The following is a 20,879-nucleotide window of genomic DNA, read 5'->3' as shown; positions in this document are numbered from 1 at the left end:
AACCCAAATCCTTATTAAGTCCTGTTTGTTGTGTGTCAAAATATTCAATCATTCTTATTTCAAAGGTCTTACGTTCCTGTATTGTTTTAAAATTACCTTTCAGTATTCTTACTGTGAAATCACTGGTGTAATGCTTTGATGTTTCTCTTATATATACTATCTGCTACCACATTTGCTTATTTCCGATCTGAGGAAGAAGGGCAACCTTAGAAAGCTAATCAAGAAATGTATTAAGTTATGTCCAATAAAAAATCTTATTTTCTTTTCCATCTTTTAGTTTGTTTGATTTCTATTGATAACCTTAAGAGTGGACTAACACGGCTACCACACTCCTCTTTTCAGTACTAAACCCCTTAAACCCCCACCCCCCTTCTTTTCCAGATACCCTCCCTCCCTAACAAACAAACAGAACAGAGTTAAAATTTAAAATGAATTTAGATGTTGAGAGACTATTAGTAGTAGTAGTAGTATAAACTGCTCACAAGTTAATTAAAAGTATTGACTAGGTGATTGATAAGACCTATACTACTACTATTACAAATCATTTCTACAGCGCTACCAGTCGTATGCAGCACTTCACAATTGAACGTGAAGAAAAGACAGTCCCAGGTCAAAAGAACTTTTTGGCTTTTCTCTAACTTTTATTGTTTCTGTTTTAACTCTTGGGGAACACCTCTAGTCTCTGTCTCCCCTAGGTGTTAATTCTGAATCATAGGGTGCATAGTTTTTGTATGGATTCCTTCTTTCTGTAATGGTCTAATCTCATAGTGTCGCGCCCCCCCCCCCCCCCCCCACTCCAAACCATTAATATATTTGTTTCTACAGTAATGCTCAAAAACAATTTACTGAAAGGCATAGGGGAAGCAAGAAAAGCTGAGATTCAGGGAAGTAGTGGGAGAAGCCTGTGGCTGAACACCAGCAAGAAAGGCACATTCTGAAAATAATTTTTGTCTGGTTATTCATAGCCTGAAGCTATTTATGTGCTACAGTATAAAGTATGTAGACAAAATATATTCAAAGCATGGGAGCCTCCCTCTACTTGAGGGTACAGCTCCCAAATTCCTATCTGTATACTTGCAAAGAAACAGTTTTTGTTATCTAGAAATGAAATGATCTCTCACAGTCTAAATAATTGGTCAGAAAATGAGCCTACTCTCCCATGGCTGATATTTGCTACCAGTAGTCTCAATAGAGCTACTGGATTTGTGTTTCCAAAATAAGCACTGGATTCAGGCTGCTTGTAGTTGTTATATTCAATGGCTTTGTAGTCATAAAATGATAGCTCTTTAAGTACATACACTTGTTTGCGTGTGATTGAGTCAGTACTTTTTGCCAAGGCCCTAACAGAGATAATGTTACAGGGGGTGCTTAGGTGGAAGGGCCAAAAGAGGTGTTTATTTTAAGCCTGTGTGCCTTTACAAAATAGGCACCCAGAAAATCTCCTGTAGTGCCCAGCTTCACATGCACACATTTACACCTCTTGTGAAAAACGTATACATGTGCACAAGTACTGTTTGCATATACAGGTGATCTTGCCTGCCACTGCCGCTCCACGGTAGTGGCCCAAGGACTTACGAACCCAGTGCTCCCGGGGAAGAAGCCTGACAGTATGCCAAGGTCCTCGGGAACGCGACAATACCCCTCTCTATGCAGCCTAGCATTTTTCTGGCCACAGCCGTCACCTTATCGCATTGTTTCTTCACCTTCAGATCCTCCGACACCAACACCCCAAGCTTAATAATCTCTCCCCTCCTCGCCAGTATCTCTCTCTTGGGTTTCTGCACCCCAAATGCATCACTTCTCTATACAATTGTGCTATCTATGGGATCCTTTGTACCCTGGCATTGTGTTATCTCAGATACTCTGTACACAAACATTGTGTTATCTCTGTGACATATTGTACCCATACATTGTAAGCTGCACTGAACCTGCTATCAAGCGGGAAAGAGCGGGGTATAAATGCTACAAATAAATAAATACATGTGTGTGAGGGAGTGAATGGTATAGCGGCAGGTGTCACTAGGAACATTCCCTCACTGAAGGTGTAGGTTAGCCACCTTACAACAGGTGGCGCTAAGAGGTTGCAGTTTAGCTGCTTGGAAGCAGGTGGCGCTAAACTGCCAAAGTAGGTCCCTAGTCAGAAGGGCAGGGCTCAGAGGGAAGGAAGGTTAAATGCCCCGACAAGAGTGTAGAACCAGTGAGGCCCCGAGGCAAAAGGTCTCCAGGAGAGAGATCCCGCGTTCAGAGATCTGCTGGAGGGAGGCTCCAAGTGAAGGAATTCTCCCTAAATTGTTGGCTGGGCTGCGGTACCTTTGGGGAAGTCTCAGGGAAGCAATGTGTGGCCCAATCTCAGAGGTTTACCCGAGAAAGGACAGAAGATTGCAAAGGTAATGTTATTTGGGTTGCTGACCAGCGTTGGAAGAAGTCTGTGATAGGGGAACAGAATGTTCTACCAATAAAGTTTTTCTTTGATTTTTGCACTGCAACTGCCTGTGTCTGTGAAATATTGTAGCCAACCGCCAGTCACATTATCTCACAATATGTATTTTATAAAATAAGCACATGCATTACAGCTGTTCTCTAGTCCGCTGAAACTATGCCCTTAGGAATGCCTATGCAGAGTCTGCATAAAAGCATATGCAGTCTTTTTACAGGTATATACACGTCCTTTCCCATGTGTAAAACAGATAGAAAAACCTTTATAAATTTCCCCCAATGTGGCTGAAAATTCTTCAGAATCAAGCCATTTGAACCCACCTTTTGACATATACAGTACACCAGTCTACGCCCCCCCAACTGTACCACTTACAGAGTTTAACAGGTAAAGGAGTAACTTTATAAATGTGTTTTCATGTGTATTTGATAGTATCTGCCTCTTATTAAAAAACCTGCATATACAAGTACTTGCGATGACAAAAACTTGGGAACTGATATGTGACTTTAGTGTAGGTGCACTTTAGGGCAGAGTTTGGGTGGGAGTCATGATTTGCGTGGGTACTTTACAAGAAGTAAATCGCATAATCCCAGAATGATCTTGTAAAAATGCATAAACATCATACTTTTGCACACGTTTACAAATCTGAGTAATTTCCAAAAACTATTTACCCCAGGAAATAGTTTTGAACCTTAGTTGCAGGGAGAGTCGGCAAATGTACGTGTTACCGATTCTTGGAGGTAGTGGGTTAGTTGTTTGGCCTTGACTACAGCTACTTTTTCTCATCCTTCCCTCCCCCCCTCCCAAAGACGCTTCCACCCTAGGCAGCCACGTCATCTGCCGAATGGTGAAGCCTGTGTAAGGGACTTTTTTACAAAGCCGCGGCAAAAACTGGCCTGTGGCAGTTGAGCGTGTCTTTTGTGTGTGCGCCAGGCCAGTTTTTATTTTATCTTGGAAAAGGGGCCTTTTTTTAAGGGGACGGAAAATGGACGTGTGGCAAAACAAAAACGCGCACGCGTCCATTTTTGGCCTGAGACCTTACCGCCACCCATTGACTTAGCAGTAAGGTCTCGCGCGCTACCCCGATGGCAGGCATGCAGCGCACGCACACTGCCGTCTACTGCTGGGTAAGTGCCACGCGGTAGAAAATGTTTTCTACTGCGTCTTGTCAACATGCGCCAAATATAGAATTACCGCCCGGGGCACACGGTAGGCAGGCGGTAATGCTGATTTGGCACACGCTGGACACACATGGGCCCTTATGTGCCTTTGTAAAAGGGCCCCTAAGAAAATAAAATAGGGTTTGTACAGTTAATTGCCCTTGGTCTTTCTACCAACTAATGGTATCTGTTTTGGAGCAAATAAATATGTACCAAGTGAAGTTCAACACACTTTCTTTGCACACTAGTCGCTATTTTCATTTTTTTCCCCCAGATGTAATTTCTAAGTTTATAATATACGGAGGGGCATAATTGAACGAAAATGCCTATCTCCATGGGCGTTTATCTCCGAGAACGGGTCCGTGAAGGGGTGGACCGAACCGTATTTTGGGAAAAAATAGACGCCCATGTTTTATTCAACAATGTGTGAGCTGGGCGTTTTTGTTTTTCAGCGTTAATGGAAAATGAAAGCGCCCAGCTCAAAAATGAATAAGTCCAAGACATTTATTCGTGGGAGGGGCCAGGATTCGTAGTGCAGTGGTCCCCCTCACATGCCAGGACATCAACCGGGCACCCTAGGGGGCACTTTTACAAAACCAAAAAAACAGGTAAAAGAGCTCCAGGTGCATAGCACCCTTCCCTTGTGTGTTGAGCCCCCCAAATCCCCCTCAAAACCCACTGCCCACAAGTCTACACCATTACTATAGCCCTAAGGGGTGAAGGGGGGCACCTACATGTGGGTACAGTGGGTTTGGGGGGGTTGGACGACTAATAAGCATTAAGCAGCACAATTGTAACAGGTAGGGGGGATGGGCCTGGGTCCACCTGCCTGAAGTCCACTGCACCCCCTAACAACTCCTCCAGTGACCTGCATACTGCTGCCAGGGAGCTGGGTATGACATTTGAGGGTGAAAATAAAAAGTTATGAAACATCATTTTTTTGTGGTGGGAGGGGGTTAGTGACCACTGGGGGAGTCAGGGGAGGTCATCCCCAATTCCCTCCAGTGGTCATCTGGTCATTTAGGGCACTTTTTGGGGCCTTATTCGTGAAAAAAACAGGGTCCAGGAAAAGTGTCCTAAATTCTAGCTAAAAACGCATACTTTTTTCCCATTATCGGTGAAATGCGCCCATCTTTGTTCGGCAGATAACCACGCCCCAGTTCCGCCTTCGCCACACCTCTGACGCGCCCCCATCAACTTTGTCCGCATCCGCGACGGAGTGCAGTTGAAAACGTCCAAAAATCGGCTTTCAATTATACCGCTTTATTCGTTTTTGTGAGTTAAACGTCCATCTCCCGATTTAGGTCGGAACTTGGGCGTTTTTCTCGTTCGATTATAAGCAGGAAAGTCTTCTTGTATAAAATTAGCCATGAAAAAAATTGAGGATTAGTTGCTGAACCCAATGTTGCTTAATCTGATTAGAGTATTCACCTGATTAAGACGAATGTTTCCAATTTAGCTAGATATATTATTGTTTTACACTCCTGTTATAGCTCAGCAAACATGCATCACTTCAACAGCCTCTCAGCTAGCATAGACTGCAGATAACATAATTCCATAGAGAAACCTGATGTATCCTAATCTATATGATGCATGTTCGTTGTTGCTGTATGAAAACCAGATAAATTAGGTATGCACTTGATCATTTTGCGCAACAGCATCAATAAAGTATAAGCTAGTCATCTGTTTCGGGTTTTTTTCTTTTACTCGTAGCGGAGTTCATAGAAGCCAGTCCATTTCTGTGGTTTGCATGTCGTTTTGTGTTCAGTGCTAAGTGAGAGGCTTTGTTAACTTTACCATTTGCACAGTATTCTTGTCAAGAAGAAACGCTGAATCTCTCTTCAGCCAGTGAATACACGGAAGATGACTGAAGGCATGAGATACAGTGAAGACAAATTATAATCTTAACGAGCTCTTAGAATTAAAAAGGAATAAAAACCTCATTAGTTTTGCTGATGAATAATTGTGACAGGAGCTACATAATGAAGAAAAGCTGCCCATGCAGTATTTCCTCGGTTCTGTACAGTTCCTGATGTAAATAATAAGAATCCTAAACTCATTTTAATACAATTTGTGGTTGCCAGTTGTATTGCTGACAACATGGAAATTTAGAAATTGATAGGCCCATTTAGCCTGGCCACGTTCTGTATCCACAAAAATATCGTAGAACCTGGCTGATCTCTGGCTTTGCTCTTGTTTCCCCCCATCACTGAGAATGTTCTACTCCTTTTCGATGTCTTTCATTTCTGTACTGATTTTGTACCTCTACTAGAAGACTGATTTGCATATCCTGCTCCATTTTTAAAATTAGCAAATAGTCCTGATGCACTCATTTTTTTCTTTATGTATAAGTTTTCAGACTTTTCCATCAACAGAAAAAGATTTAACATTGGCTTAATTGACCTGGGTTCTTGTTTTGAGTGAGCCTGAGAGCTAGGGATACCCCAGTCGTGAGAACAAGCAGCCTGTTTGTCCTCGGAGAAAGTGAATGATACATACCTGTAGCAGGTGTTCTCCGAGGACAGCAGGCTGATTGTTCTCACCTACCCTCCCTCCTCCCCTTTGGAGTTGCGTTTGATCATTTTGCTTGTCATTCAACTGAGCGGGAACGGTCACGCACGGGCGGGAAGACGGCCGCGCATGCGCGGTGGGCGTGCCCTGCGTGCGGGACCGCCCGCAAAGTTTTGTTCCGGTTGGTGGGGGCTGCCGTGGACGTCAATCCAGTCGTGAGAACAATCAGCCTGCTGTCCTCGGAGAACACCTGCTACAGGTATGTATTATTCACTGCCTGGCCACGTTCTGTATCCACTGAAATATCATAGAACCTGGCTGATCTCTGGCTTTGCTCTTGTTTCCCCCCATCACTGAGAATGTTCTACTCCTTTTCGATGTCTTTCATTTCTGTACTGATTTTGTACCTCTACTGGAAGACTGATTTGTATATCCTGCTCCATTTTTAAAATTAGCAAATAGTCCTGATGCACTCATTTTTTTCTTTATGTATAAGTTTTCAGACTTTTCCATCAACAGAAAAAGATTCAACATTGGCTTATTCATTCTCCAAGGACAAGCAGGCGTTCATGTTCTCACAGCTGGATGACGCCATCCAACAGAGCCCAGTGCGGACACTGACTAGCGATATTAACAGTGAACTCCCTAGCAGCTTTCCATAGCACATGTGCTGCTGCCTTCCTGTGCCAGCACAGGTCTCTCAGTCTTTGTTTTTCCGCAGAGCAGGAAGGAGAGGTTATAGATCACTGTTCCATTATGTATCTTCCCACTATTCCAGTACAAGTGGGATAGTCTTGTCCATCGACCAGCAGGTGGAGGTAGAGAATACAGAGCTGGACTGTAGCCTATATACACAGACCCCTAGCTCACCCCCTCAGTATTTTCTATCTCCAGCAGGTGTATAGACGTGGCTTTCTGTCTTGTGTACTGAGGCCTGGTCCAGGGTCTGGCCGTTTTTGGTTCCCAGCTGGATTTTATTGGCCTGGATGTGGGTGTCATAGCTGGTGACACCAGGTCCCTGTCACTCAGCTTGAGTAGTTCAGGAGTGCTGTGCCTACCCGTTTTCTTCTGGGAGCCTGTTTAACAACAGCAGCAATTTAAAAAAAAAAACAACAATAAAAGGGCAGTGCGGTTCACACAGTGGCTGGGGTTTCCTTTGGACGGTGTGGGGCACAGTGTGCTTTCAGCCTGGTAGGTGTCCTGAGGTGAGCGCTGCGCTCTGGTGGGGCCGGACGCAGGAGTGCTCAGGGCAGTTCAGCTGGGAGCTCTTCCTTGCTGCCGTGCTTCCTTCCCCTCTGAGGTCCACACTTTGTCGGGTTCACACTTAGTTAGGGGTGCGGCAGAGTGTGTGCAGTGGCAGCACATGTGCTGGTAGTGCGGTTTGGTCGCAGGATGTTGGCTCCTAGAAAGGGGTAAAACGCTGCTGTAAATGTGGAGCCAGGCGAGCCGCTTCAGGCTGCTGCCCGGATTGCAGACCAGACTCCGCGCTAGATGTGCTGAAGCAGGGGCTAGAGATTCAGCTGTTCCTGAGGCATTGTGGAAGGGGGAGGGGGTTCCCTGCATCGGCGGCCTGTTCTTCCCGGCTTCAGCAGCATGACTCGTCTCTGGAGGGTGCGGGAGTGATGGCCATTTTTGCTGGAACTTTGTCCGCCATGGAGAGTGAGTGTGAGGCTTGTTGTACCTACTGGTGGCAGAGGAGAAGGACAAGCTCTGCCTTCCGAAGCTGGATTCCTTGGTTACAGCAGTAACCAAGAAGATGATCCTACTGGTGGAGGGGAGATTGCTCTGAAGGATCTCCAGGGTAGGAAGCTTGAGCAAGCTTTGAAGCATGCCTTTGAGGTGGCAGAACTGGGCCTTCAGGCCTTGGTGTGCAGCTCTTTGTGGCACTGACATGTTTGCAATGGCACCAGAGGGCTGGTGCTGAAGGGTCGGGTTGCTTCACCCAGCTGGAAGTGGGATTGGCCTATTTGGTGGACGGGGTCTACGACATGCTGCGGGCGTTTGTAAAGGGCATGTCGTTGATGGTGGCCACGTCTCTGGGTGGTGGAAGTGGCTTTGAAGGTGTGCCTGGTTAAGCTGCCCTTTCGGAGCAAGTGGCTATTTGGCGAGGACCTCAGCAATTTGTTTAAGAAGCTCGGTGAGGTCAAGCCGCAGAGGTTCCTGGAAGATAAACTTCGTCCAGAGGTCCGAGTTCTGGGCTCACGAGACAGAAGTTTCGGGATAGCTAGAAGTACAGACCTGGCAGGTCACAGTTCAGACAGAGGGCACACTTTTTGTCTCGGCAGCCTTCCTTTTGAGGCGACAAGAAATCGTGTGACCTGGTGGGATGCTTATCATCTGCCTCCAGACAGACTCAATGATGCCAGGCCTGCCCTCTTTCCTGTTACTTTTGGAGCATGCCTTCTGGCATTTCAGGGAGAGTGGGCCAAGATTACTTCAGATCAGTGGGCCCTCGATATTCTCCAAGACAGTTACAAATTTGGAGTTCTCCCGCTCGATTGCTCCTCTCTTCTTACAATCCTCTAGTCGGGGACCTGTCATGGTGGCACAGGTTCAGAGCACCATCGACAGGTTGGCTCTCGGGGCCATTGTGCCCGTCCACCTAGCCGAGCAGGGCCTGGGGCAGTATTCCATCTACTTGGCTTTGTAAAAGGGTCCCTTAAATAGACTTCACCATTTGGCACATTATGTGGCTGCCTAGGGTGGAAGTCTTTTTGGGGGGGGGGGGGGGGGGGAGTAGGAGAAAAAGCAGCTGTAGTCAAGGCCAAACAACTAAACCCACTAACTCCAAGAATCACAACTACTTCGTGGTGTCCAAAAAAGAAGGCTGTGTGCATCCTGTGTTGGACCTCAAAGGGCTCAATCACTACCTAAAAGTCTCTCACTTTCGGATGGGAGACTCTGCGGTCAGTCATCACCTCCTTTCAGGCAGGCGAGTTTCATACCACGCTCGATCTCAAGGAGGCGCACTTGCATATTCCCATCTGGGCCCCACATCAGCAGTTCCTGCGATTTGCATTGTTGGGCTGTCACTTTCAATTCAGGGCCATGCATGTTTGAATTCCAGACAGCATGATATAAGCAGTGAGACTCCCTGAAGGAGAAGGGTTTATGGTGCTGAGCCATTGGTGTGGGAAGGGTAAACTGGATGGGCAGTATGGTCGTTATCTGCCATGATGGTTTCTGGTTTTGTGATTTTTGAAAGCTAGTCAGAAATGTATTAATTTAGGACTCCTTTTCAGTTTTGCCACTAATCAGTAGCGCAACTTTGTAAAAGGAACCCTTAGTATAGTAAAATCCTTTGTAGTGTTTATGTAAAGTCTTTTTTATCTTGTTACTGTTTTTATCTTTTGTGCTGTGCCTATTATTTGGGCTGATATTCTGCTATCTTGATAGTGTTTATTTTTTTAAACACCAACCCCCACAATTAAAATAAATAAGTCTGGATAGTCAGCGCTGATATCCAGACTGGGGCCAGTTCTGACTACCTTCGTAGAGTGGTGATATGCAGATGGCAGCAATATTCGATCAGCTATCTGGATAGCTAACCGGATGACGTTTGGACAGCAGTTTTTCCAGAGAGTTATCACCACTAACTGAGTCCCTGCCAGCTCCACCTATGCTAGGATAGTGCCAGGGAAGTTAATAATTTCCAGCTGCACTGTCTGTAACTAGCAGCTATATTTATTTGGATAGCGGGTTCTACTATCCAGATAAGCACTTCTGAATATTGACTTTATTATTAATAATAATAAAAAAGTTATCACAGAACGCCACTAGGCCTTTTGGAGAACTACATATTGCTTTTTCATTGTCTCAGTGGTGCTCTACATTTCAAAGATGGTCCCAAGCTGTGAAGAAATAAAAGTTAGTATCTCTTTTTGAGAGGTGTCACAGGGAAGAACAAAGATATTTCAACTTGGCTGACATGGAAAGCAAACGGTTTTAATGGTTTTTCTAACCCAGTTACCCATTTCTTGTTAAATGCATTCTCTCTTTTTAGGAACAGTGAGAGAGACAGACAGACAGAGACTCTGCACGCGTTTGTGTTCTGAATATGTCTCGCATGACGTACTGAATCTTAATTTGGCAAGTTTATAATATGGGAAGGATGAAATAGAAATCTCATGACTCAAAAGGATTTGGCAGCGTTACAGAATCCCTACAGTGAACATATTATCCCTGAAACCATATGGAAAGATTACAGAAGATAATGGTGAATAATCAAAATGTAAATGGATGAATTTGAAAACTAGTTAGTGTGATTGTAAAATAACGGGTAAACATCTACCGCCCATCTCTGAACGGCCTCTAGTTGTTTGCTTCATGAGGGGCTTTCTTCTATTGAAGCTTCCTATCAAGCATTCCACAGTGTCATGGGACCTTAATATTGTTTAAACCCAGCTAATGGAAGCTCCTTTTGAGCCACTAGATACCTGTAATCTGAAGTACTTGACCTGGAAGCCTTTGACTCCTTCGAGGGTAACAGCTTTAATTTAAGTAAATTCCTTGAAACATCCACAGATAATATTTCTTTAAGAGCTACCCTCTTGGTCACCTATGTTGCAGAGAAAGATAAAATGTTGTTATTGAACTCATAGTTTAGGGGAAAAAATTGCCTTTTTGTGGTCAGAGAATTCAAATGTTTCCCAATGTAGCTACACAAATGAGAATGAAGTTGTTTATTCTCATTTGTGTAGCTTAAGCTACATTGGGAAACATTTGAAGTTTCCCAATGCAACTGGGAAAGTTGTTTCTTCAGTTAAAACCTAAGGTTTTACAAGTAGGGGGAACCTTCTTTTTAAGATTTCCATGTAAGTGTTTGATCTCTTTGCAAGGGAACCAGTATGGTTGCTTCATGATTATTGTTTCTTTATTGCATAGAGGTGTTTGTTTTAGGGTCTGTATTGATGTGATACCACTTAGAATTTGGATTTGATAAAAAATCTACAGTTTTCCTTTTTATTTAGTCTTCGGTTAACCCTTGATGGGGGGCTATGATACCGTTTATGTTTTGATATTTTTGATTTCTCTCTGTGGTAATATTTCTTGTTATTGTATTATGAATATAATGCATTGCAGAATTTCAGTTTTAAAAAATGTCTGTGTGGCAGGAGGTATCAAAGCATGGATACAGCCAATATTTTTGACTTGTCATCGTATGACTCCTAATAAGAAGAGTGGAGAAACTTGACAAATCAAAATAGAAAAATCTTTCCCCATATACTTAAGGTATCACAAATCAAAACACATACAACTACTTTCAAATGGAAAGAAAAGACCTAAGTGATACTTGAAGTAAATAATCGGGTTACCCCTCAAAGTCGGAATATCCCACTATCACATAACTGGTCTAAAAAAAAAAAAAAAAAACTCCACTGTGTAACAGAGATAAGTGATTCAAAGTTCCACAGCTCTACTTCAAAATGCAAAACTCAAGATAATAGAATTCCAAATTTGTAGTTCATGTTCACAGTTCAAGTTCAAATGTCTCAAACTGTGCACTTATCTGAAAAGAGATGATTATCAAACATGTGATCCTCAAGGGTTGTTAAGGTACAAATCAAAAACCTTCGTCACACTGGATTCACCGCGAGCGGCATGCAGCCGCATCGCTTCTCTGTTGAATCCCAAGTCCCGACAAGGGTTCCTTGTTTCGCCGAGGTTTTGCTGCTTTCATTCTAGATCCTGAAAATGTTTAACATTAATTGTCCATATAAACATTATGGCTCATTTAAATCTAATACCGTCTTAAAACTTACCGGCAGCAAACAAAAATGGCAGCATAGAGTCCTCACTCTAACACCTGCTCCTTAAATAGATCATATCGTGATAAAGTGCATGAAAAAAAACATTCCTCAAGAACAAAATTTCTAACTACATAGGAGCTGCCCCTAGCACACGACTGCTTGTTTAACCATTAGCAATGGTTTCAAACTTATAGAAAAGGAAAAAAAAAAGAAAAATAATAGAATTACCCTATTTTTCGGACTATAAGACGCACTTTTTTCCCCCAAAATTTGGGAGGAAAATGGGGGGTGCGTCTTATAGTCCGACGGTAGCGATTCCGGATCGCCCTCCCCCCGAGTTCGGGATCGCCCTCCCCTACTCACGTCAGTGATGTTCCCTGGTGGTCTAGTGACGTCGGGGCAGGAAAGAGCCCCCTCTTTCCTGCCCAGTGCGCTGCTCTCCGTCCTTCTGTATGCTGCCTGACGGTCTCGGCGAGATTTAAAATGGCCGCCGAGACTCTCGGCGGCCATTTTGAATCTCGCCGAGACCGTCAGGCAGCATACAGAAGGACGGAGGAGGACGGAGAGCAGAGCGCTGGGCAGGAAAGAGGGGGCTCTTTCCTGCCCCGACGTCACTAGACCACCAGGGAACATCGCTGACGTGAATAGGGGAGGGCGATCCCGAACTCGGACAAGACGCACCGGAGCACCTAGGTTTTAGAGGAGGGAAAAAGGAAAATTTTTTTTTCCTATTTCCCTCCTCTAAAACCTAGGTGCGTCTTATGGTCCGGTGCGTCTTATAGTCCGAAAAATACGGTAATAGAAAAAAGGAATTTTTTTTCTTTTTTTCTTGTTTTCCTTTTGATTTTTTTTTATATATAATTCTATATCTTGAGTTTTGCATTTTGAAGCGGTCATGTGGAACTTTGAATCTCTTATCTTGGTTACACAGTGGACTTTTTAAGACCAGTGATGTGATAGTGGGATATCCTGACTTTGAGAGTATATAATGTGTACAGCACTGCGTACGTCTAGTAGCGCTATAGAAATGATTAGTAGTAGTAGTAACCCGATTATTTATTTTAAGTATCATTGAGGTCTTTTTTCTTCACTTGAAGGTAGTTGCATATGTTTTGATTTGTGATACCTTAAGTATACGGGGAAAGATTGTTCTATTTTGATCATATGACTCCTGCCATACTGTAATACCTTGTGCTTACCAGACATTAATAAAGTAAAGCTTAACATTTATCTCAGAATTAATTCAGCCATTCAGGTGACCTTCTTTCTCAATGGCCAAACATTGATGTTTCGGCAACTGCCTACTTTGGAGGTCGTTTCATCATTTCACCAATGGAGTATATAACAGCTCTCAATCCAAGTAAAACTTCCTGATATCATATATATATATATATATACACTAGACATCACGCCTTGAACTTCATTTCCATTATAAAGACATATCTTCTAGCTGTGTACATAAACAGCCATAAAATACAGCAAAATGGCGAGATGTGATGAACTATTCATTAAGCTACATCACTTATCGGGTCCAACAAAAGGGTGAAAAAGTCATTAGGCTCTACTGGGTTCAATAAAAAGATGGCTTTTCTGTGCCTAAATTGAGTCCTGCTGATGTCATTATATCTAAAATGTGATTTTATTTTTAGAACACAGACCTTCTTGTTTACGTTATAGAAGCCAAGAATACAATATAATTTCCATTTCATTCGAAGAAGGATCATCCAGTGATGCACCAGTGGTTGAATGAGAACTCTTAGGGGGTCTTTTACTTAGGCATGCTGCTGTTTTTAGTGCATGCTAAAACTAGGCGCGTGCTAAATGCTAAAGACGCCCATAGAAATACATTGGTGTCTTTAGCGTTGAGCGCATGCTAAAAACGTCAACACGCCTAAGTAAAAGACCCCTTTAGTGATAAATATACAAAGTATGACACTGGTAGCAGAACAGATTTATCTTTTGAGCCTTAGGTTATCCTTTGCACTGCCACCATGCTCTGATACTTTTGCCACTTCACCAGCACTTGTTCTTTGACTTAAATTGTTTTTCACTACTACATTAATTGAACCATCAGCAACATCTTTTTTTTAAAGGGAGACCAGGGAAGTCGGTACCTCCAGGAATTGTTGACCCTACATCTTTGATGCTTCAGAAACTGGATATGGATGAGGTTGGTTGATTGCAACCTCATTACAAGCAGTCAAATTTAACTTACTTAGAACGGGATGCTTTACAACAGCTCGTTCTAAGGGTTTCTTCTGAAGCCCCTTTAAGTGTAAATTGATCGGTTTCTGCGACGTTTTGTTTCTAAGTATGCTACAAACATGCATTCAAGACTCAACAACATCTTCATGTGGCAGAACCTGAACTTTTTCTTGCTGCAACTGACATTTCTTCATTACGTACAAATATTCAACAATGGACAGCTTTGGAAATTGTTGAAGATGTATTGAATTGATGACAGATCTACAGGTCCTTGCTGTTTTGCTAACACAATTGACTCTTTTGGCATTAACAAAATATTTTTCAGTTTCTGGCAACTTTCTGTTTTCAAATTAAGGGTATAGCCATGAGAGCTATAATGGCCCAAAATGTGGACAACCTGTATGTTGACCTCTGGAAATTGTTGGCTCTACAGTTCTTATTGTCTGGCTTTTATATTGTTTTGGAAGCGGTGTATAGACGATGTGCTTTTATTGTGGTCTGGCAGTTGTATGCAGCTGATCTGATTTATTTTATTTATTATTTATTTATTTGTTGCATTTGTATCCCACATTTTCCCACCCATTTGCAGGCTCAATGTGGCTTACAGAGATCTGTTATGGCGTTACCATACAGGATGTATGATACAACTGGTGTTCCAATGAGATCAGGGGTTGACAAGAAGAATTATTCAAAGAAGACATTCTGAGTGAGGGCGGAGTGGAGGAGTGATATAGTTAGGTTATGAGTTCTCGTGGTAGGCCTTCTTGAAGAGATAGGTTTTTAGTGTTTTGCGAAAGTTGGCTATTTCGTTAATTGTTTTCAAGTTTGTTGGCAGTGCATTTATGACCATTATTTATATCCTTAATACACAGCTGATTTATCCTTTGTGACTTTTTGTTTTTATTTGAGGATCATACCTGTGCAATATGGGTTCAAGTTCTTCATGCATTGTAAAGAAACTGATTTAAAAAAAAAACAAAACACTTTGTTAAAGTTTTCCAGCACACATCCTCAGCATTTGAAGAGAAGCTTACCAGTGAGTCAGTTTTCTATTCAGCTACATTGTAGATACTGTTCTGAGGTGGAATTTAAATCTGAGGTGGAATTCAACTTTCCATCTTTACAAATGCTTTTTGAATGTGTGGGAAAAGCATACAGAAAAACCTTATTTTTGGATAGGTCTGTTATTGCAACCTCAGGTGAAATCAAAAGTATTATTTTATTTCTATGTACATATATATGTATTATTGCCATTATGCTGTATTCTCTATTAAAAGATGAGAAGAATCTTCAGGGTTTGTTAGTAGTTTTGTCTCACATACAAAACATCAGTCGAGTACAAACAGCACATAAATGTAAAAAAGCAAACATAAAACCAATAACAAGCATAAAATAAACAACATATAGTTACTTTATTCTTATTTGCCTGTTGCTCATATTAGTCTACTTACAATGAAGGACTATCAGCCTTGTTGTCAGTGTTCTGATGACTTATATCCTGTTTTATTACCTGGATATAACTCAGTGTCAACCTTAAATATGATTTCTCTACAATTGCAGTGGTCCATGTGACAATTTGCCCTTGTGATCTCATCTATATGGGAAAAACGAAAATAATGTTTGCACGTGATTAAACGGGCACAGGTGTCATTTAGCTAAACATTATAAATGATTGGATTGCCCTTTCATTCATTGGGGGAGGGGTGTTGATATTGGCCATAACCTATTGTAGGGGAAACTATGTTGGATTTACAGTTTAAATACAGTGTTACTAGTGGAACTCAACTACATAGAAAGGGTTTTTATAAAGGGGCACCTAATTGGAGCCTATTTCATAAAAGAAAGTAGGTGCCTACTTTTTTCATAGAATGCTGGCATAATCGGGTATATACACATGAATGTGGTTAAGTGCGAGTACTCACACAAGCCTTAGAGCCTAAATGGTTAGATACTATTAGCTTTGTGCGTTTAAGTGCAGACTCTGCCCACCTGTAAAATACATTTATGTGTGGTTCTAGTCATTTACATACATTTTTGACAACTAATATTAGCGCCTTCTTTACAAAATTACCCCCAGAAAGGTTAATTATGTAAAACGTTTACTAAATCAAAAAGACACCTATTTGTAACCTGTTTTTATATTATAAAGACACATATTTTGGGCCTCATTTTCAAAGCACTTAAACTTACAAAGTTATATAGTAACTTTGAAAATACGCCTCATAAGCACTTATGTATCTTTATAAGACAAAAGCACAAATCCAGCCGAAATCACGTCTGAAGCGAAGCTGTGTGACAGCATGGAAATCGCAACTTCACCTGTGCTGCTTCCAAAACCCTCCCCAGAACATGTCTACCCTCAAGCTGCATAAAAGTTTGCATGTTCTGATCATTCTCCATACTTTTATATGTACAGTAATTTTATTACAGGAATTTTACTGGTGAAAAGGTTTTTAGGAAATTATCCTCCAAATGGTCGTTCTTTTCATTGAATCAAGTGGGGCCTGATGTTACGCAGTGTGGCTTGATGGATAGTGTATCACATCTCATCATTTTGCTGTCCTTTATGGCTGTTTATTTATACAGCTGAGAGATGTAACATGTTGGGGGTGGAGCCAAAGATGCGATGCCATGATGGGGGAGGTGACTAGCATACATATGACACTTTGTTTCAAATTAAAATCTGTTTTGTGCTCCGTTAGTGAAGCAATGAAGCGACTACTGAAGCAGGCAGTTGCTGAAACATCGATGTTGAGTCATTGAGAAGGAAGGCCGCCTGAACTGAAGACTGCATTAATTTTGAGATAAGTGTTTAAGTTTTACTATATTAGTATCTGGTGAGTACAAGGTGTTGCAATATGGTAGGAATCAGGGCCGACTTAACCATTGGACCAGGTGAGGCTCTGGCCTTCAGCACTGGTGATTAAAGGCACCAAAATACCCAGCCTCTGACCTCACCTGGCCTACAGGTTAAGCCTTTTCTTTCCCCTTCTGATTTTTTCCCCCTTTTTTATAATTGTAAGCTGAATTCTCCTCCTGCACATGCTGCCACATACACGTGCACTCTTTTGCATGTATTTTAAAACGTCTGTACTGTATGATGACAGGTCCTTTTCAAAAATACTGCGGGGACTGTACACGTCCCAACTAGAGACCTACATGGGAACGGGGTTTGCAGGGTTCCCGTGGAAATGTAAGCTGTTCCTTTGCCAGCCTCTCCCCTACCAAGTACTTTAAGCTCAGCCTCCTCCTCCTCGCTTTAACAGGGCAGATGTGGAAAGTCTTCCATTAATCCTCTCTGCTTCCAGGCTGATGTGCAGGCCTCAGCTCTGACATAGGCACGAGCATCAGAGGTCACCTGACCTACTGGCGTGTGCGTGTGGCTACCTCTCAGCACACAGTGCTAGTGAATCAGAGACAAGTCTTACATGTGCACACCAGATTGTTCCAAATTCGAACTTCCGTTCCTTCCTTGCCTGCAGTGCTGTGGCTCAAACCCAGAGAACGAGACAGAGAGCCGACCAGATTTTTTTTAGGTGCCATTAAATTCTTGTGGGGGGATAGGTGTGAACGGGTAAGATTCCAACGGGGATGGGTGGGATAGGTTAGATTCCAGCGTGGACGGGCGGAACAAATACACGCATGTCTTACATAGCATGTGTTTGCAAGGAGTGGGGGCTCTCAGTTATGTGCCTAAGTTATGGAATACTGTAAGTTAACTATGTATCTGCGACACTTAGGCTTTCATATTTATACCACCTGTATGGCTGGCATAATTCTCATGCCTAAATGTTGGGCACCTTAAAAGCTGGTTGCATTAGTATTCTATAAAGGAAAGTAGGCGCCTACATTCTTATATAGAATAAGTTTGTACTTCGCGCCCTCCAAATGCCTGTCATAGGATTTCCCCTAAAGACATCTGGAGGACACACGATAGTAGCTTTTTCTATAAGGGAACATGGGCATCTACTTTCCTTTATAGAGCACTGTAACCAGCTATGCATGAGCACTTATGCCAGCCATAGAGCCATAAGTGGAATCCCTGCCTCTGTTCCGCCCGTGCTTCTGTATTGCTCCATGCTGCGTCCTCATCTTGAGTATTGCATTCTATTCTGGTGGCCATATTTCAAAAAATATATAGCGGAATTAGAAAAGGTTCAAAGAAGAGCGACCAGAATGATAAAAGGCATAGAACTCCTCCCATGTGAGGAACGGCTAAAGAGGTTAGGGCTGTTCAGCTTGGAAAAGAGACATCTGAGCGGGGATATGATTCAGGTCTTTAAAACCCTGAGTGGTGTAGAATGGGTTAAAGTAAATCGAATTTTCACTCTTTCAAAAAGTACAAAGACCAGGGGACACTCAATGAAATTACATGGAAATACTTTAAAAATAAATAGGAGGAAATATTTTTTCACTCAGCAAATAGTTAAGCACTGGAACTCATTGCCGGAGGATGTGGTAACAGCGGTTAATGTATCTGGGTTTAAAAAAGGTTTGGGCAGGTTCCTGAAGGAAAAGTCCTTTGTCTGCTAGTGAGACAGACATGGGAAGCCACTGCTTGACCTGGGATTGGTAGCATGGAATGTTGCTACTCTTTGAGATTCTGCATGGAATCTTGTTACATTCTAGGATTCCAGAATCTTGCTATTCTTTAGGGTTCTACATGGAATGTTGCTACTATTTGAGATTCTACATGGAATGTTGCTACTAATTGGGCTTCTGCCAGGTACTTGTGACCTGGATTGGCCACTGCTGGAAGCAGGAACCTGGGCTAAAGAGACCATTGGTTTGACCCAGTGTGGCTGTTATTATGTTCTTAGGCTCTGCCCCTTTGCAAATACACGCTATCAGGGGCATTTTCAAAAGAGAAGGGCGCCCATCTTCCGACACAAATTGGGAGATGGGCGTCCTTCTCTCAGGGTCGCCCAAATCGGCATAATCGAAAGCCGATTTTGGGCGCCCTCAACTGCAGTCCGTAGTGGGGACGACCAAAGTTCACGGGGGTGTGTCAGAGGCGTAGCAAAGGCGGGACTGGGGCATGCTTAAGAGATGGGCGTCCTCGGCCGATAATGGAAAAAAGAAGGGCGTCCATGACGAGCATTTGGTCGACTTTACTTGGTCCATTTTTTTCCCAGACCAAGCCTCAAAAAGGTGCCTAAACTGACCAGATGACCACTGAAGGGAATCTGAGATGACCTCCCCATACTCCTCCAGTGGTCACCAACCCCCTCCCACCCTAAAAAAAAAAAAAAAAAAATTTTTTTTGCCAGCCTCTATGCCAGCCTCAAATGTCATACCCAGCTCCATGACAGCAGTGTGCAGGTCCCTGGAGCAGTTTTAATGGGTGCAGTGCACTTCAGGCAGGCGGACCCAGACCCATCCCCCCTTACCTGTTACACGTGGTGGTAGATGGGAGCCCTTCAAAACCCACCATAAACCCACTTAGGGCTATGGTAGTGGTGTATAGTTGTGGGGAGTGGGTTTTGGGGGACTCAGCACACAAGGTAAGGGAGGTATGCACCCGGGAGCTTTCTTTGAAGTCCACTGCAGTGCCCCCTAGGTTGCCCGGTTGGTGTCCTGGCATGTGAGGGGGACCAGTGCAGTACGAATGCTGGCTCCTCCCACGACCAAATGCCTTGGATTTGGTCATTTTTGGGATGGGCGTCCTTGGTTTCCATTATGGCTGAAAACCTGGAAGGACCATCTCTAAGGACGACCATCTCTAAGGTCGACCTAAATGTTGGGATTTGGGGGTCCCCGACCCTATTATCGAAAGGAAAGAGGGACATCCATCTTGTTTCGATAATATAGGTTTCCCCGCCCCTTCGCCGGGACGTCCTTAGAGATGGGCGCCCTTAGAGATGGTCGTCCCCGTTCGATTATGCCCCTCCACGTAAGTTAAGTGCATATTTACAGAATAGCACGTAGGCAGTGTGTTAGCTTATACACAAGTAAGTACACACACAAATGCTAGTGTTCTAAACATTTACATGCACAGTGGGTGCATAAATGTGAGCATTTGTGTTATAGAATTATCCCCTTTGTGCAGTATTCAGCTTTTCAGTCATGTGGAAATGCGGCTTAAAATATGCTGTTTGCCGCCTCCATATGTAGATATAAATGTCAATTCCTGTTTTCAGCCCTAGGCAAATGATTTATGATGTCACTATGGAACCTGCTAATTATTTAATGTATCTGGAAATGAGATTTCCAACCAGTTAAGGGGCTGTCATGAGCTTTCTGGTTTCATCAGAGGAAACAGTTTACATTTTGAGCTTTACACACATCTGCTCATCACTGGTATTTGATCAAGTTCATTTTGCTGTAGGTAATGTTATTGTTTAATTTATATTTGTGATGTATAGTACTGTTTACAGCTCAGCAATAAAATTCTACCACAGCATGATGCTAGATTAGAAAAATAATCCTTCTCACGGCGTGATTCAAGAAGGATAAATAGACTGTGTTTAACTGTAAAAAAGTGAGGCAACAGTAGAAGCACCACATAGCGATATCTGTTTAAGTGCTAAAATGCCTTACTTTAATAAGTACGTAAGTATTGCCATACTGGGACAGACTGAAGGTCCATCGAGCCCAGCATCCTGTTTCCAACAGTGGCCAATCCAGTACCTGACAAGATCCCCACACCAGTACAATACATTTTATGCTGCTTATTCTAGAAATAGCAAAAATGTATATGGCTTAACTTTCTCCGATTACACAGTATAGACTACTGAAAAATGTATGGAAGGGAGAAAGTCACTATGAACACTTGTAAATTGCAACGAGGTGGAGTCTCATATCACTTAGCACAAATCC

At 42.8% G+C, this 20,879-nt stretch overlaps 1 protein-coding gene across 1 annotated transcript in view; it reads left to right on the top strand.

Annotated features, from left to right (window-relative positions):
* CNNM2 (cyclin and CBS domain divalent metal cation transport mediator 2) overlaps window positions 1-20,879 on the top strand; it is a 360,906-nt gene that overhangs the window by 170,004 nt on the left and 170,023 nt on the right. The window lies entirely within an intron of this gene.

This window comes from Microcaecilia unicolor, chromosome 5 (genome assembly GCF_901765095.1).
Source record: "Microcaecilia unicolor chromosome 5, aMicUni1.1, whole genome shotgun sequence".
Classification (NCBI taxonomy): domain Eukaryota; kingdom Metazoa; phylum Chordata; class Amphibia; order Gymnophiona; family Siphonopidae; genus Microcaecilia; species Microcaecilia unicolor.
The sequence above is the reverse complement of the archived record's forward strand: the minus strand, read 5'-3'. Positions and strand labels throughout refer to the sequence as shown.